The sequence below is a fragment of the Phascolarctos cinereus genome, unplaced genomic scaffold (assembly GCF_003287225.1).
Source record: "Phascolarctos cinereus isolate Bilbo 61053 unplaced genomic scaffold, phaCin_HiC Scaffold_5;HRSCAF=322, whole genome shotgun sequence".
Taxonomy (NCBI): Eukaryota; Metazoa; Chordata; class Mammalia; order Diprotodontia; family Phascolarctidae; genus Phascolarctos; species Phascolarctos cinereus.
This window is the reverse complement of record NW_027555958.1, coordinates 313939589-313958256: the sequence shown is the minus strand read 5'-3', so window position 1 is coordinate 313958256 and position 18668 is coordinate 313939589. Positions and strand designations below refer to the sequence as shown.

At 42.8% G+C, this 18668-nt stretch overlaps 1 protein-coding gene across 9 annotated transcripts in view; it reads right to left on the bottom strand.

Moving 5' to 3' along the window:
- The window catches only part of MSI2 (musashi RNA binding protein 2), a 539650-nt gene that overhangs the window by 374856 nt on the left and 146126 nt on the right, over window positions 1–18668 (bottom strand). The window lies entirely within an intron of this gene.

Below are 18668 nucleotides of genomic sequence, written 5' to 3'. Positions count from 1 at the left end.
CAGGCCAAGAACCACATTAAGTGAAGGGTATACAAAGAAAAAGCAAAAGACAATCCCTGTTTTCAAGGAATTCACAGTCTAATGGGGGAGACAACATGCAAATGATGAACAAATAAGCTATATAGAAAGCACCCAATAACTGGTATAGTGTTCAGCCCATTGTATATAGTGTTTCCTGGTTCCGTTAACTTCACTTTGCATCAGTTCATAAGCAGCAACCTCTTTGGTAAAAACTTAACAGGAGAAATAAAAACTGTGCAGAAGGATAAGTCTCAAAGTAGATTTCCCAGATGTACTCCCGTACACACATACACTGCCCTCCACCTCAAAAGCTCTCTAGCTGATTTCATGAAAAGAATAAATGGGAAACTTTAACCCTTAGCCTTGATTAACCTCATTTGCATATTTTAGCTGCACATGGCAATCAGCTCTTGATGAGCGAGTTACACCTAATCTATTCTGTGAGCAAAACTAATGTCTACAGAACACTGTCACCATCTCTCCCCAGGAAAAGTGTCTCCAGTCCAGCAAGAAGGCTCCCAATATGGGAGCAGCCCCCTGCAATCAAGACAGAATTTTCTGGATGTCAGTGCTGGGCTGAGGGAGGTATACAGCAGGTACCCCTTTCGCTGTGCACATGAAAAAATAGCAGCCTTTGGTGGGAGGTTAGGGACTTTCTAGCCTAATTTCCTTTGTCAAACCAAGGTTCCAAATTAGGGAAAGAGGGTGGGTGTAAGAGGGCACAGAACTGGGTAGAGACTATACATAATGTAAGAGCCTTATTTGGTTGGCTGGTTTGTGAGAGACATTTCGATAAATCAGAAGAAGCAAACTTCTCTTGTCAGCAAAGAGAAACCAAGTCCAACCTTGCAAAGTGCTGATCTGGATCCTTTTAGCCCCTAACGCTTAGTAAATTTCTTTTGAGAAAAGGGGTCAAGCAAAGCGAAAGGTCCTTACTAAATCTGTTCCTTCACATCAGAGTTGGAATGGACCTCAGAGGCCATGTGGTCCAACATATAACTGAACAAGAATCCTCTCTACACCACTCCAAACAAGTGGTCATCCAACCTTGGCGGGAAGACCTTCAGTCTCTACTGCCTGACCTTCTGGGGCCTGAGCCCATCAGCTTGCTTGGACCTGCCTGTCTGGAAGGAATCCCTAGACCCTGCCCAGACTAAAAGCACTCCCAGTCTTTCCCTAGTAAAAACTGACCTTCCTGAGTTTGGAACCTCAGCTCACTGATCCCAAAATAGCTCCCTCCTGGGGAAGTGAAATGGAAGTCTCAGCACTGGAAGGCAGTAAGAGTGTACTGACTGGTCTTAAGACTGGACAAGCCATTGAACTGCCTTCACACCTCCACTTCATTACCTACCACATCAGGCTGCTCCCACAGTAAGGAGATTATCATAAATCCGGAGCTGAAAGACAGGCAGCTAAGTGGCATAATAGATAGAGCACTGGGCTTGGAATCAGGCAGACTCATCTTCATGAGTTCAAATCCAGCCCCAGACAGCTAGTGAGTAGCTGTGTGATCCTGGGCAAGTCACTTCACCCTGTTTGCCTCAGTTTCCTCATCTGTAAAATGAGCTGGCGAAGGAAATGGCAAACCACTCCAGTATCTCTGCCATGAAAACCCCAGATGGCATCACGAAGAGTCAGACACAACTGAAATAACTCAGCAACAACAACAAAAAGCAAGGGGACTCAGAAGTCATCTCATCCAGGCTGCTCATTTTATAGATGAGGAAACTCCAGGGTACAAAGGGAACAAGTGATAAAGCCAGAATTTGACCCCAGGCTCCCTGACTCCAGATCTGGTCTCCTTTCCTTCACAGTATCAAAGATTTCAAGCTGGAAAGACCAGAGAAGTTGCTCTTCATTGTAGAGATTTAGATTTACATTTACAGATGAAGAAAATGAGGTACAGTGACTCTCTCCATGTGAAAAAGGTAAGTAGCAGAGCATGGATTTGAACAGGGGTCTTCTGGCTTCAGACTTTGTATTCTTGCCACTGCGAGTGACACACTGGAGCAACTGGGTATACCCCAATAATAAAAGTATCTCTCAAGAGATACTGTAAACAAAAAGGATTATTATTGTTTGTCCTTCCCTTGGATTTCCTGAACAGGTTGCTTCAAGACCACCATCCCAATCCAAGGATGGGTGCAGGAGGAGGGATAGAGTGGGCCTACCAGGAAAGGCCCTATATAAAAGCAAAGACATGTGATTATCCATCTTAACCCAGACAGCCTCTTCCCCTATGAAGACTAAAAGATCCTTCCAAGCTAGGAAGGTCAGACTCAATAAGAGATAAAGCATTCTGAGCCTCCAAAGCAATATTTCTCTACTATCCCAATATCCTAATATGTCTGAGACTTCCTCATACCAGTAACACAGTTCTATAAATCCTCACATAAAAGAAAGCTTTGCTTTGTGGGGGCAGGAGGCTGGAAAGATTGGGACAAGGGAATTGGTGGTAGATATAAACAACAATGCTAGCTAAAAAAAAACCCTAAAAAACCCCCCCCAGCCCTACCAATCAAAAAGAAATCAATCCATCAGAAACTTGACTAAATGTATGATGTTACAAATGTTTTATAGCCATGGTGTCTGTTCCATTTAGATCATTTGTAGCAGACCAGCAAAAAAAAATAATAATAGTAAAAATGAAAAATAAAAAATATGTTCCCCAGTGTTCTAAACCCTGCTAACAGGTCTGGGCCGACTATTTATTGAAGCAAAGATGCAGCTGGGGACCCGTAGCTGTCGGCTGTAACATGAAGGGCTCATTTTGCAGGGCTGCTCAAGAGGGCCATCAGATCAGCATAGAAGCCTGGCAAAGGGCACACACAGCTCTTGCTTCCCAGCTGGAGGACCCTTCAACCTGGAAGATGGAGGCCTTCTGATGCCCCACCAAGTGGAAAAAACAAACAAACAAACAAACAAAAAACAAAAAAATCCAAGACATCAGTAACTCAATTATCCAAGGGTTATTTAACCAATCTAGATTGTTTGAAGCCCCTGGCGTCCTCTTCCATTATTTTCCCCACTAAGTCCTTTAAGCAATTTATTTCTTGCTAGTGTAACACCGAGCAAAGGGTGAAAAAGACGCCAAAGATCATGGTTCCATTCCTGAAGCATTCTCAATTCCATAGGTGAGTTGGATTCTTAACCACACACTTCTCTCACTAGCCCTTGCCAACTACTGTATATGGGATCAAGAAGACCATCTAGAAAAAAGAACATGGATGAATCAATCAGTCAGTCAAAAAAGCATTTGTTCTCAATGCAAATATATCACTACAACTAGGGAAAGAGACAAAAGTAAAAAAAAACCAGTGGTGGATATGGGGGGTTGTTGTTCAGTCTTTTTTCAGTTGTGTCCAACTCTCCATGACCCCATTTGGGGTTTTCTTGGCAAAGACACTGGAGTGGTTTGCCATTTCCTTCTCCAGTTTTCCAGATGAGGAAACTGAGGCAAATAAGGTTAAATGACTTGCTCAGGATCACACAACTAGTAAGTGTTTGAGGCCATATTTGAACTCAGGCTGACTCCAGGCCCAACACTGTAGGTTGTAATTCTAACCACCAGGAGGCCAAGGCCAATAGATCACTTGAGCTCAAGAGTATCAAGAGTTCTACAGCACAGCTTTACAACAGCATAGTAACCCACCCTGGGAGCTAGGGGGCCTCCAGGCTGCCTAAGGAGAGGGCTCGACTGACCCAGGCTGGAAATGAAGCAGGTAAAAACTCTTATGTTGAGGCCATGAGTGGTGGATGAACTTCTAGCTTGGGCAAGATAGAGCAACCCTCTAAAAAAAAAAAAGCCAGCAACAACCGGTGATTACTAAAACTGACCTTTCCATCCTCCCTTCCTTTCCACAACTGGAGAGGATGCCTCCCTTAGGGGGCTTCTGAAGCCCCACAGCATGATGTCTCTTAGGCCCCAAATTAAATTCTGTCCTATATCGCTATCATTAGTGATTTTGTTTCACTGCTCCTTGAGGGCAACGACCATATTTTCTGTTTAATCTCCCCCCAAAGCTCAGGCAGTGCCCAGAACGTGGTATATCCTTAATAAATACATTGAATGAATGAATCAATGTGTGAATTCTCCATTGCAGGTGAGTCATTAGCATCACTTTCATCTACCAAAGGGAAGGAAGGCTTTGTCTAATTAGTCACTTTGATTCTTATCAGAATCTCAGATAAAAAGATGCCTAGGAGGCCAAAGTACAAGCCACGACCATTTCTAGTTTCTCTGGGGATTTCTATTTTGTATGCTACCTTTGTCTTCTCTGGACATTACTAAGCAATCTAGATATCAAATCTTTATTATCAAGGCAGTGTGGAACAATGAAGAACATGCTGAATTGGGAGTCACAGGAGCAGAGTTCAAATCCAGGTTCTGTTAATCATCATTAGTGTGACTTTGGGCAAATGGTCCAAGCTCTCTGCACCTGCCGTTCTTCATCTGTTCAATGTGGGGTTGGACTAGGATGACTTCTAAGGTTTCTTTCCACTCAGAACCCATGATTCTCTGATTTTACATAAAAGAGTGCTGGACTTGAAGTCAGGAAGACCTGATTTTTCAGACGCCTACTAGCTGTGCAACCCTGCGCAAGACACAGAAACCTCTCTCAGCCTCAGTTTCCCCATCAGTAAAGTGGGAATAATAAAACACCCACTTCACTGGGTCTATGTGAAGATCACAAGATAATACATGTGAAGTGCTCTGTAAACCTTAAATGGTTATGCATTATTATATTATTACTATGTGCTTTCTCCAAACTCCCAAAACAACTGATTTTAATGCCAAAATAACTTTGGAAACCACCAACGGCCAAGACACAGCCCTAGAAAGGGCTTTGGTAAGCTTTTATGTTCTTAAGTGATCAATAGGAGTAGAGCACCTAACACCCAGGGCTGTTCTGAGGGACACAACGTAAAGCTTTCTGCAAACCTTAAAGCGCTATGTTCCCAGCTAGCTGTCATTACCATCATCGTTATTGTTGCAATTGCAGCAGCCATCATCACTGACCCATGACCAACAGACTCACCAAACATCGGAATTGCTTTGTAGGCTTGGCTCCCAAGGTTTTTTTGTTTTGTTTTGGCGAGGCAATTGGGGTTAAGTAACTTGGCCAGGGTCACACAGCTAGTAAGTATTATGTGTCTGAGGTCACATTTGAACTCAGATCCTCCTGACTCCAGGGCCAGTGCTCTATCCACTGCGCCACCTAGCTGCCCCCCAGTACTGGCTTTTGCAAAGCCTTCCTTGGCAACCACCAGTCCTGAAAGGCAGATGGCTCCAGATGAGTCCTACAGGACACCATGTACACCAATGAGGATAAGCTTTGTCTCCAAAAGGGATGGTGTCTTATGAATGTTATTGGTCGGGAAAACTTACTGAAAATGTGTCACCTTTTACACATAAGCCACATCACAGCCATTTGACCCGATAAAAGAGAATGCAACAGGACAACATGGAAACGTTATTCTAGGAATCCTTCCTCTACCATCTATCTCCTTATACCTTGACCAAAAGTCTGCCCTGCTTTGTTCATCTGAATGTCTAATATTGAAAGGGATGTATTCTGAAACTCGCAACAATTATTGTCTTGCACAAATGTTCTTAGCTCGCCACCTGCAAAACAGGGTCAGCTTAGGTCCTACCTTACCTTGAGAGTCTGGCCATCAGGTCACCACTTTCGTTAATAAGTCATGCACCTTCCCTCACCTCTATCACAAGCCAACTCTACACAAGAGCAGGATCCCAAGGTTCTCTAACCTAGAGAGACTCAGGCGCCACCCAGTCAAAGCTTTTAGCTTAAAGAGGATCTCCTCTGTAGTACAATGTGTCCCAAAAGTCTCAGTGTGGTCTTAGGCTTTAACAGCTTTACTTTAAGGCTATGAATAGCTTAGTTTTAAGGCTATTAAAAGCTTAGAACTGCACTTAAACCTTTGGGACACCCCATAAAAACAAAAAGTGGTCAGCAAGCTTTTGCTTACAATCTATGGAACTTTGGGCAAGGCATTTAACCTCCAAGTCCTTCTACCCAAACCCTGAATCTTGTGTGCATGAGGCTTCTGAAGTGGAATATCAGTCACAAAGATTCATGGCATCAATGAACCCAGCAGGAGAACAGGCAAGCACTCTTAGACATTTTTTTTAAAATTACCTAAATCCTAAATAATAGAGACCCCAAGCGGACAGACTTTATCTGAATAGAAATTCTTTTTTTTTTAACTATCCAGGAGAATTCGTTCCTTCCTTTTTCTCAATCAGATAATATTACTTACTAAGACACAAAGCTTTGGGACAGGTAGGTAGATACCGTGAATAGTAAAGCACTGGGCCTGGAGTCAGAAGGACCTGAGTTCACGTCCAGTCTCAGGCAGTTATCGGCGGTTTGACCCTAGGCAAGTCACTTAACCCTGATTGCCTAAGGGAAAAAAAAATAAGAAAAGACAAAGCTCGATAGGGAAAATACATAGACAGCAAGAGATGTGGTTCTAGATACCTCAGTGAATCTATATTCTAACTGAAGAGAGAAACCTGTGCTTTCTTTGGATATTGACCATTTCTCTATTTTGTATTTTATATAATGTATAGTTTCTATGTATATGTACACATACATATTAAAGGCTTAAATAACTTTTTTTTTAACTGCACAGGGCAGCTAGGTGGCACAGTGGATAGAGTTCCTGCCTTGGAGTCAGGAGGACCTGAGTTCAAATCCAGCCTCAGACATTTAACACTTACTAGCTGCATGACCCTGGGCAAGTCACTTGACCTCAACTGCCTCACCAAAAAGCAAAAACACAAAACAAAACAAAAAAAACTGCACAGTCTTTTGAGATACCCTATACATAAAAAACATAGGCATATGCCAAGTAGCATGCAAAGAAAACATACAAGCAAAGTAATAATAAGAATAACAGCTAACGAGCAATTATAATGACTAAGCTTGGCCCAAGACAAGAGTTAAAAGCACATACTGCATTCCCTTTGATGCAGAGGTAGGGGTCTATGGAAGTGGACTGTTGCATATACATGGTCTGGTTAATTTAGTTACTTATTTTTTGCTGAGTTAAAATTTTTCCCGTCTTAAAAGATAGGGAACTGAGTCAAATTTGTTTAAAAAAAAAATTGATCACTGTTACAAGTGATGGGTCATTAGATGGGGAGAAACATATATTTGGTAAACAACTGGGATAGTAAAAAGGTATCAGTTAAAAATAACATAAAATTTTAAAATAGCTGACATGTAGATACTACTTGAAGACTGGCATAGTGTTTCATATATGCATATATGCATTTATACACATAAATACATACACATATACATAAAATCTCATTTGATCCTCACAATAATAATTGCTAATATTTATACAGCACCTACCACATGCCAGGCACTATGCTAAGCACTTTACAATTATTATCTCATTCGATCCTCATAACAACCCTGGGAGATAGGTGCTATTATTATCCCCATTTTACAGATCAGGAAACTCAGGTAGACAGAGGTTAAGTGACTTGCCCAGGATCACACAGCTAAGTACGTATCTGAAGCAGAATTTGAACTGTGATCTTCCTGCCTTCAAGTGCAACATTTTATCCACTGTGCCATGTAGCTGCCTGAAAAGTAGATACTATGGGTTGTGCTATCCCCATTTCACAGATGAGGAATACAGGCATCTCAAAAGGCTGTGACAGCACCATGGATCAGGGTGAAAGACCTCATGTTTCAAAGGGGCTCTACAAGATGACTGGGTGTGGCTGCAAGTGGGATGTGACAGGAGGCCCTAACTCAGCCTACAGCTCCTCAAGGATGAGTGGTGAAAGGCAAAGAGCCGTCACATCGCCCTTCCCATCCCAGCACTACTTAAAGAGGCAAAACGCTCCCTAAGTTAACTGAATGAGGTCATTCTAATCCCCAGCCTTGGCTGGTAGCAGTCCTCACCCTGAGCCCCTCTTAATGAGACCCTCAGAGCAGAGAGAAAAACAATCATTAAAGATGGCAGCTGCCGAGTAGATTTTGTAACATTCCCACCCTTCTTTTCCTTTCTCACTCACCCCTCCCCTTCACTCCACAGCAAAAGAATCAGTAAAGTTTTGACTTTAAAGAGTTGAACCTTCAGGTCTCCAGAGAGTGTTCCAAGACAGGTTAGCTGGCACAGCCATTCTGTGCCTCTCAGAGTTCCGTGTATTTTTCTCATTTGGGCTAGGGATCCGTCTCTGAATCCTTCACCCCACCCTACTCCAACACACACATGTACACACCCTCCTGATGAATTTGCTTAAGCACAAGGACTGAGAAAAAAATACACACATTTTCCCTTATTTTATAAATAAAATTTTTGTCGATCTACATTGTTTTTCTATTTCTTAGATTTTTCCCACATCCATATTCTCTCTCTCTCTCTCTCTCTCTCTCTCTCTCTCTCTTCTCTCTCTCTCTCTCTCCTCTCTCTCTCTCTCTCTCTCCCCCCCTTCCCTCCCTCCCCCTCCCCTCCCCAAAATTGGGGAAGGAAGAATGGGGAGAAAAAAAAATCAGCAAAACTGATTAACATATCAAAAAACAAACCTGTCATCATATGCAATGTTCCACACCTATATATCTCTACTTTCCACAGGAGGGATGGAAGGTTCTTCTGTTTTTAAAGCCTTCATTCCTAAATTAATTTCTACCCTCTTTTCTCCCACCCCAAGAAATTTTAGATTAAAGACTGATTTCAAGATGGAAGAAGCCTTAGAGATCATCTAATCCAGGGGTTATTCACCTGGGGCCTGGGAATTTATTGTTTTAATATCTTGCTAACTATATTTCAAAAGAATTAGTCTACTCTTTAATCCTATGTATTTTGTGATATACTTTTAAAAGACACAATCCCGAGAAGGGGGTCCCTAGGCTGCACAAGTCTGCCAAGAGTCCATGAAAGTAAGAAGTTTAAGGATCCCTCCTCTGATCCAAATCCCTCATTTTACAGAGGAGAACCCCAAGGCCCAGCAAAACAAAGGAACTTGCCCAAAGCCATATATAACTTTGGTTTCCTTGTGACCCTCAGAAGGCACAGTTGTTCCAGCCTTGAACATCCATGACGGCCAGTGAATTGGCTAATTTTTCTCTCACTCACACATGCCTTTCCTCCAAAAGAGACTAAGATTAGCTCTGTCAAGGCTACAGTTACCTCGGTAGGTGTAAAAATTCCCTTTGGCTGGCCCAGCCAGTTTGCTTAGCTTTCACTTAGGACGCTTGAAGCCTGGGTCAGGCCACCAATTGAACAGGAAATTTGGACGGCTCTTGTCCTGCAGTGGCCCACTTTGAAATGCTGGGCTCCATATTGAGTCCTCTCACTCTTAAAAAGTACAGGCACCACACTGGGGCTTAAAGACGTGTTCATGCAATGATTTCAGACACAACTAGCCCTTAACCAGGCGATCACGATGCAGAGCATAACCTTCCCAAAGCTATCCTGGGTGCATCAAAATGACTTGGTCCATTTTGGCAAAGAGCCAACCATCCAAGGGGTGCAGGAAGGGTGGGAGCAGACGGCCTGGTGTTCAACAGGGAGCGTTCTCTTCTTTGGTGGGCACATTTGTGACAAGTTGCTTATGCCTTCGATCAGTCTACTTTAAATGGCCAAACAACCACCATGAAAGGGTTTCTATTTCAAAAGCCATTTATCTAACTCGAACATGCTTTGCAAAAATACCTGGACTGGGGTAACGCTGTACTTGAGAACAAAGAGAGCCCATGAAAGGATCCCAGCTCTTCTTTCTATTAAGCAATCAAGACCTGTCAGGGCCCTGAATGTCACAGGCAGTAGAGCTGACGCAGACGGGTTGGAGGGGCCATACCATGGGACACTCTTCTTTCTGTAACAGAGAGCGTCCCTTATCTCCAGCCTGCAGTGAGGAGCAGCCTCTCTGCCTGTGTAAAAGGAGGGACAGTGGAGGAGAGGGAGGGAAACCCAATCTGAGAAATAACTCCTCCTGACAGGCTGACAGCTGACATTCTTAACTCAAAGCACTCAGTGCCAGGAATTATCAGGCCTGGCATTTCTCTCCCTGATAGATGACAAAGCAAAAAAAGGAAAAAAAAATCAAACCTCAAACCCAAAACTTCGGCCACACGGGCCTCATAAATCATGACTTTTATTGAACACTTAGCCACATAATAGTGCCAGACAAACTGAATAAAAACACCCTTGCAGGGAGAAATCAAGATGATCGCCCCCCATCCCGATGCCAGAGAGAAAGTGAGAAGCAGGTATCACGAGGCAAACAGGTGTTGACAGGGCAGGTGGATTAAAGGGGGGAGGAGGAAGGGCTGTTTCTCTCCCTGGCTGGACACAAGTACCAGTGAGACAGAAGGGGAAGTAGGAGCCTAGAGGAAAACCACAAAGTGTAACAAAGAGGATCAGGGGCTAGCGAGGATGTGAAGGGCACTTGGTGAGGATGCTAACACAAAGGGTCAGGTACAATGGAAGGGTCTCCAGTATAACAAGGAAAAAGAGTAGAGGAGGAGAAGTTGGAGGAGCTCCCCCCCCACCCTTCCCAATGGAGTTGTGTGCCTTAAACGAAGGGACCATGGATGAGCCTGGGGCCATTTTCCCCATCCTGCTGAAAAAGAGTGTGTGTGTGTGTGTGTGTGTGTGTGTGTGTGTGTGTGCATACACACACATACATATATGTATATATATATATATACACACACACACACACACATATATACACACACATATATATATATATACACACACACACATACACAGTGCATACAAAAAGTGATACAAGCACATTCAGAGTAATTACTGAAAGAAAAAAGAAACAAGCCCAATTGTTCAGTAGGAGTGAATTAATATTTTTGGATCATGCATTTTGAGCTAGAAGGGAGCTCAGAGACCATCTAGTTCAGCGTCCTCATTTTTACAATTATTAGTCAACTAAGAGGTTGATAAATGACCTGCCCAGGGTCACACAGCTAATCAGGATTTGGCACAGGATTTGAACTCAGGTCTTCCTGATTCCAAATCTAGCTCTCTATCCATTATGCCTCTTCGATGCCTTGGATACAAAGACAAAATAAAACAGTCTCCTCGTCTCTCTCAATTTAGCTGACTGGTCAAGAGCAGAAAAATGCAATTGTTTTCTACTGTGAATTTCTATTTGTAGGATCCAAAGGAATACGAAAATAGTCACTGATAATAAAAATAGTTAAATGAGCAGTTATTTAGTCCTCGTTATGTGTGAGACACTGTGTTAGCCATGGGAGATGAAAATAAAATAAAATGAAACAATCTCTATCTTCAAGAAGCTCACAATCTGAAGGAACTCAACAAGCAGCTAGCTAGGTGGGGCTCAGTGGATGGACTGAGGGGGGCTTGGAGTCAGGAAGACCTGAGTTCAAATCCTACTTCAGATTTGTGACCCTGGCCAAGTCAGTTAAATTCTTTCAGCCTCAGTTTTCTCACCTGTAAAACAAAGAGATTGGACTCCATGCCCCCTAAGGTCTCTCTCAGCTCTAAATCTATGACCCTATAAGCACCAAGCACATGCCAAGCAAATACAAAATGAGAGAAAGGCCACCAATAATCAGGGGAAAAGGAAAGAGCAGGGCCTTGAGTCAGAGATGGTGGCTGAGCTGAGAAGTAAAGGGAGCTTCTAAAGACCACTGCCTCAGCTTTCTACCTGAGCAGGCCTCAGGTGAATGGGCCATTTAACATGCAAGTATTTCTGATTGGCTCCTACCCTAGACTCCTGCCCTTCTTCTTGACCCAGAATTTCCAGTCCATAGCCAACACAGGCTAATAGAAATGAGAAGGGTGATGCAACCAAGAACTATTTTTAATCAAATAAGAGAAAATGACATTCTGGCCAAGTCTATAGATGCCATTGACCCTACCTGCTGATAAACCCCCAATATGTAAAGCCTGATCCCTACTTTCTAAACCTCTACTTGGCCCTGTAAGGAAGAATATGATGGGTACTAATGCTGGACTGGGTGCTTGGTTAGAGTGAGAGTGATGGAGAAAAGAGGCCAGGAGACTATTATTCTAAGTGCCTCCTCCCTGAAAAAAAAAAAAATCTCATTTTGAGTCATTTTCTTAGCAAATTTCATAAGCTGCTAATCAGAAATTCTCTCCAGTACAAAACTGTTATCATCATAAAAGAATACTATTTATAAACCTTTTGCATAGTGTATTAGGGTTTACAAAGTATTTTGCTCCCCAAAACTGGCATGACACATTCTGGGGGTGATGAAAATGGGGAGATTTGCTTGGTTACTAGGTTCTGCTCACTTGGCCGACAAACTACTAAAATGTGGGCCACAATTACAAGTGGAGAGAAATGAAAAGATGGGCAGACATCTGAAAGACGTCTTCTTATAAAGAGCCCTGGGTTTAAAGTTAATCAATCATACTGGCCCACAGTGAGAGAGAGGGTGGGATCTGAAGTCAAGAAAGACTTGATTCAAATCCAGCCTCAGATACTTATTAGCTGCGTGACCCTGGTAAAGTCATTTAACCCTCTCTCTGACTTTATTTTCTTCATTTGTAAAATGGGTGTTATAATTCTAATGTCTACCTTCCAGAGCTGTTATTAGGATAATATTAAATAATATTTGTAAAATGCTTGCAGACCTTAAAGAGGTATATAAATGCTTGTTATCCTCATCATTATTAATCAACAAGCATTTAGTAAGCACTCTGTGTGGGGCACTGGACAAAGTCCTGAGGAGATAGACAAAAAGGAAACTGGCCCTGCCTTCAAGGAGCTTATACTCTATCAGTGGGAAAAAAAAATTAAACAGGATCTGCCCTCTAGGACTTGACATCCTACTGAGGAAAACATGAAGTCTATAATATCCTGGTTCAGTTCTTGGTCAGAGCAGCATCACCCGAAGATCGCAAACCAGGGGTTTCCAACAGGAGGCAACTCTCAGCTCCCATGGTTTTTTTGGCCGTAGTGAGGAATCTCGACAGGATGCAGAGTCAGAGGCGCTGGGTTCAAAGCCCAGTCCTGCCATTTCCAGTCTCTGTGACTCTGGGCAGCTTCCTCATTTGGAAAATGAAGGGAGTGGACGAGATCAGTTATAAGGTCTCTGCCAACTCTAAATCTCTGATTGCCTATGTTCTACTTTGGGGTAGAAGACACACAGACACACACATACGCCCTACTGATGTCTTTCTCCAAATATTGGCACACATAGCCACTGACAGATCACGATCTTGGAAGGCCTGCATAATGCCTCCCTCTGCCATTTCACGTAAAAGGGATCAACAGAAAATTAGTGAGAAATGCTTTTTTAAAGAGACCAAAAATGTAAAGTTTTGGGGGGAAGAATAATAAAATTTGGCTGAAAATAGTCGGGGATACAACTATTATATGAGCCAGGTTGGCAGACAAGCAAAAAGTGATGATAAAATCCTACACAAATACACTTGAGACTCCTCTGCCTCAATGGCCCCCTGCAGCCTTTGGTGAAAAGCTGAGCTGGTTAATCCAAATCACCAGTGAGAAAGGCACATCACCTCTAATAGCTGACTGTGTCCTCACAAAGATAAGGTAAAGCCAAGTATCATATAATTATGACCCAGGCTCCCTCTCACACAAGCCGGTGAGCACAAGTTCAAAGACAAGACAGACTGACTTGGCACTTTGCTTGTATATGACTTAAAACGCATCAGCTAATAGTTGCTTGCAGGGTCACTGGTGTCACAGCCTAATGGACAGGGAGTGGAGCCTTCCGGCACTGAGTGCCACTGGCCAGGCTAAGAAAGGCTCACGAAGACTGTGGACAAGCTATACATGGCATGAAGAGAATACATAGAATACATACAAACCAAGGGAGAAAGGGACAGGAATGTACTCTGTAGAGCTTATCTCCCAGGCATTCATTTCCAACCTGAAGCCCCTTCCCGCCATTCTTGCCAATCTGGCCTATGCTTGCCTGGCCCATGGCTGACTCTACACCTTTGTTCATGGAAAGCGATTCACCTGACATGCCCTCTGCCCTCTTCTACAATCAGCCAAATGCAACTCATTTTTCTCCAGGGGCCCATCTCACCTCCCATGTCCCCCAAGGAAGCCTTGCCCAACCAGCCTCCTCATTATGTCAAGACTACAGAAGCTCAGGGTTGGAAGAGCCTTCAAAGCTCACCATATATACTTGTTTCCTAAAGAGAAAGAAATTTATCAGGTCAAAAAAAAAAGGTTTATTTATTGTCTCTCTCCAATTAAATAAAAGTCATTTGAGGGCTAGAGCTGTTTTAAATTTTCTCTTTGTATCTCTAGTGCCTAGAACAGTGTCTGACACACAAGAATAGTGACTGGATCTTTGATTTCATTTAAATAGAGAACTCCTAGATAAGAAAATTTCCTCTACCAATATGGGTTGTCAACTAGTCTTATACAGCTACCTAGAGCCCTGAGGTATGAAATGACTTTGCTCAGAGTCACACAGCTAGCACATGTCAGAGTGAGAAGCTGAACCCAGGTATGGCTGGTTTCAAAGTCCAGCCTTCTATCCACATCTCTATGGATAGTTCTCCTGCCTAGCACACAGTAGGTGCTTAATAAATGCTTGTCAGATTGGATTGGATTGGCAAGGCAAGGTTAGCCTCCAACCATCTTTCTGGCCTCAGAAGTCTTACAGCACTTATGTTCATACCACTTGTTGGACACATTCTGTCTCATCTGATTTGACTTTCATGTGCATGTCTTCTCTCCTTCCTGCTCCTGCTCCCCACTATGAGACTGTAGGCCCCTTGAGTGAGTGCAAAAGTAAGCATGTTTAGAACAGAAAGGAGGTGAAAGAAGGGAGAATTAGAAAGAGAAGGGGGTACATGGTTGAGCCATGAATGAATGGTCCCATGAACAAACCTCCCAGTGAGACAGATTCCCTATCATTAAGCCAGGATTTCAGAAACAGGGCTTTATCTTGGCAGGAGAGAGAGGAAAAAAAAGGTCCCTCCACATGCCACTCCCAGGCTTAAGAAGTGCTGGGATTAAAAAAAAAAAAAAAACAAAACCCAACAACAACAAACTTCTCATTCTGGCATTTAAAACATTCCACAATCTGGCACCATCCTGTCTTTCCAGGCCAACTTCACATTACTTCCCCTAACATACTCTGTGTTAGCTAAACAGGCTTACTTGTTGTACTCTGACCGAAACATTCCAGCTTCTTCTGCCCCCTTGTCTTTTCAAAGGCTTTTCCACCCCCACACCATACCTGGAATGTTCTCCTTCTTTACCTCCACACCTTGGATTCTTGAGCTCCCTCCAAGGCTCAGCTCAAGGCCTTCCTCTTTCATGAGGTCTTTCCTGATTCTTCCCCACCCCACTAGTGGGTAGTTATGAGTGCTTTCCCCACCTCCCAACATGACTTTGCATCTATTTCGTATTTATCTGTTTACACGGTGCTTTTCCCACTGGAGAACATAAGCTCCCTGAGGGCATGGACCCTTTCACTTTTGTCTTCATATGTCCAGCATCTAACAGTATCCGGCACAGAGTAGGCACTTCATAAAATGTTTCTTCAATTCAGTTCAATTCAATGGTACAGACAACAAAGGCAGGAGTGGGAAGAAAGAAGGAGGTAGAAGGGTAGGAAGGGGGTGTCTACAGGTCTGGTAACTAACAGATCCATCTAATGTAAGAACAAGAGGTAACTCTTACATTTAGCCAATTTTCTTTCAATAAATGCCTATTACCCCAGTGCCATCTATCAGAGACTTTCAGGACACCAAGATCAGGCTATGAAAAAGCAAGAACGGCTCATTGAGAAGAAGTGAGAGGCATCAGGGCAGATGTGGCCAGGAGATGTTAACGAAAACATAATAGTGCCAGGCAATGTTTCAGTAGATGAAGAGAATGTCCTCAGTCACCTAAAATCCCTATACAAACCCTCAATTATTCTCTTCTCAATATACACATGTATCCACAAGCCTAGGTGTGTGCATACAAATATGGGTGTATTTTGCCATGTATCAGTGTACGTAGTTAGTAAAAGTTCTGGAATGTCATGGCACTCAAGAGGGCAGAAGGTTATTGGATCTTTCATGGCATTAGACCCGATCCTTTCTATAGAGGGCTTGATTCTGCTGATAGCTGTTCTTCCTACTATCATCTTTCTAAGTCTCCAGCAGCACTGTGATATAGTACAGAGAGACCTGGCCTTCACGACAAAAGATGGTTTCAAATTACGCCCCTGACACATACTGGCTCTGTGATCTGGGCAAGTCAATGAACCCCTCAGTTGCCCTAGGGAACTTCTTAAGATCATTACTTATAAACTAGTTGCTGATTCACATTGGTGAAGGGAGTTTCCTCACCAGAAGCTTCCTACACCAATGAAATCACAGGACCAAAAGAAAACACATCTCTCCTGCTTCTGCTTCACCCTTCTTTTCTCGCTTGCTCACAGTTTTCATCAGAATGGATGCTGCCTTAGACAAACAGAGACCTAGCCTTAAAAAGGTCATGGTCTCCCCCTTCACCCAGGGCCATCGCCAGTCATCCTGACCTATGTCTTGCCACTGGGACTCCAATGATTCTGGAGGAGGGAGTGAGGCTGATGACATTGCACAGCCCTGCCTCACTTAAATCCAATTCACTTACAAGTCAAGACATCACCCTTCTGGTGCCATTGGTAGTCTTCAAGAACAAAGGACAGACAATAACAAACAAGGATTTTCATCTGGTTTATCAAGCTGGATATGCTTCTGTAAACATCAGTGTTCAGTAAGTATATTATGTAAATCCACACAATCCTAGATAAGAAAATAAAGGCTCATTTTTTTTTCTGCCTCAAACTTCATAGCCATGTAAACACTGATGGCCAAAGGCTAAGTGGCAGTGATTGCTTACACTAGAACCCTTTGTCTCTCTTTAAAAAAAAAAATTCAGAATCAAAAGACCCTAGGTTACAGCCAAGGCTGTCACTAACTACCTCTACTATCTTGGGCAAAACCTGTCACTTCTCTGACATTTATTTCCCTCTTTTGCAAACTGAGGAGGCAAGATAGACTGTATTCTAAAATCCCTTCCTGTTCTAACAGTCTAGGAATCTAAATTAAGACGTGAGTGTGTGTGTGTGTGTGTGTGTGTGTGTGTGTGTGTGTCCCTAGAAATTGTTTTCTGTCTTTATAGATTTGTAGTGTTCTATAGAATAAAGGTTTCCCGCCTACCCCTGCCCTGTGGCCATGAGGAGATCAGGACGATAATCCAGGATGATGACCAAAAAATAAAAAAAAAAATCATTACCTGATCACTGTCAAAAAACCCACACTAATTAAAACTGATGAATTTTGTTCTTAATGGGGAAGGGAGGAGTACTGTTCTCCAAAGATAACAGCCAAAGATCATCATTACTTCTGAGACCCTAACATTCCCCCCCCAAAAAATAATAAAAATTATACAAATACTTTTCCAACAGCCCTTCTAACTCTATTCCCATTCTGAGTCTCTGAGGACTCCTTTGGAATGGCTGCACCAAAATTCTAAGCTCAAAAGAAAAATGTTCAGACCTCAAACCACAAATCACGGACCTGAGAGACCCCCAAATGGTCCAACCCATACCTGAATGGGAATTCTCTACACCACATACGTGACAACCATCCAGCTAGACTTGCCTGAAGATCTCCAGGGAAGGGCAAGCCGCTATCTCTTTGAGTTAGTCCATTCTACTGGGGAATAGCTCTATACATTAGGAGATTGCTCCTTGAATCAAGCCTAAAGGTGGAGCTTTGCCAAAAGGATAGGCTTGGAGGGGGATGTGAGGAGAGGAATACAAGCTCCTTAAGGGCACAGACTATTTCTTTTTGTCTTTGCAGGCCCAGCACCTAGCGTAAAGCTTGGCACACAGTAGGAAATGTTTGCTGAATTCAGTTGAATCAAACTCTTTATAAAAGGTTTAAGGCAGGGGTAGGGAACCTGTGGCCTCAACGCCACATGTGGCCCTCTAGGTCCTCAAGGGCAGCACTCTGACTGCATCCAAACTTCATAGAATAAATCCCCTTAGTAAAAGGATTTGTTCTGTAAAACTTGGACTTAGTCAAAAGGCTGCACCCAAGAACCTAGAAGGCCACATGTGGCCTTGAGGCCATAGGTTCCCCACCCCTGGTGTAAGGGATTAACGAACCAAGCAAGAAACAGTCAACACACAGAGAAATCTGTCCTTTAAAAACCAAACTTAGATTCCCCATTCACCAAAAACAAAACAAAACAAAAACTGAGATCTGAGTCAAAGGTATTTTGCCACAAACCAGTCCTCCCATGATGTCCCCTCTACACATAGAGATTTTTAGCAATGTGGCTGGAACGTAAAATACACACAGGAAACCCCAAAACTTTAAATTGGGATAACAAGTATCCAAAAGAAGCAATGATTTGATGCAGCTGGAATCTTACCTTGACCATATCGGGCTGGCAGTATTTTCACATTTGAAACCATTGGATCATTCTAAGTGGCCTCCTCCCCCACATTCAAGCTAAGCTATAGTGAGGCATCACTGTACCTTTTTTTTTCCAAAAAAAGTATCATAGAATCTTTTTTTTCTTTTTTTAACTGATGCATAAAACAAATACATTCAATAGGATATAAGGTTTATTATTTAGTATAATAAATTTATAATGTAATATTGTTCATTATAAT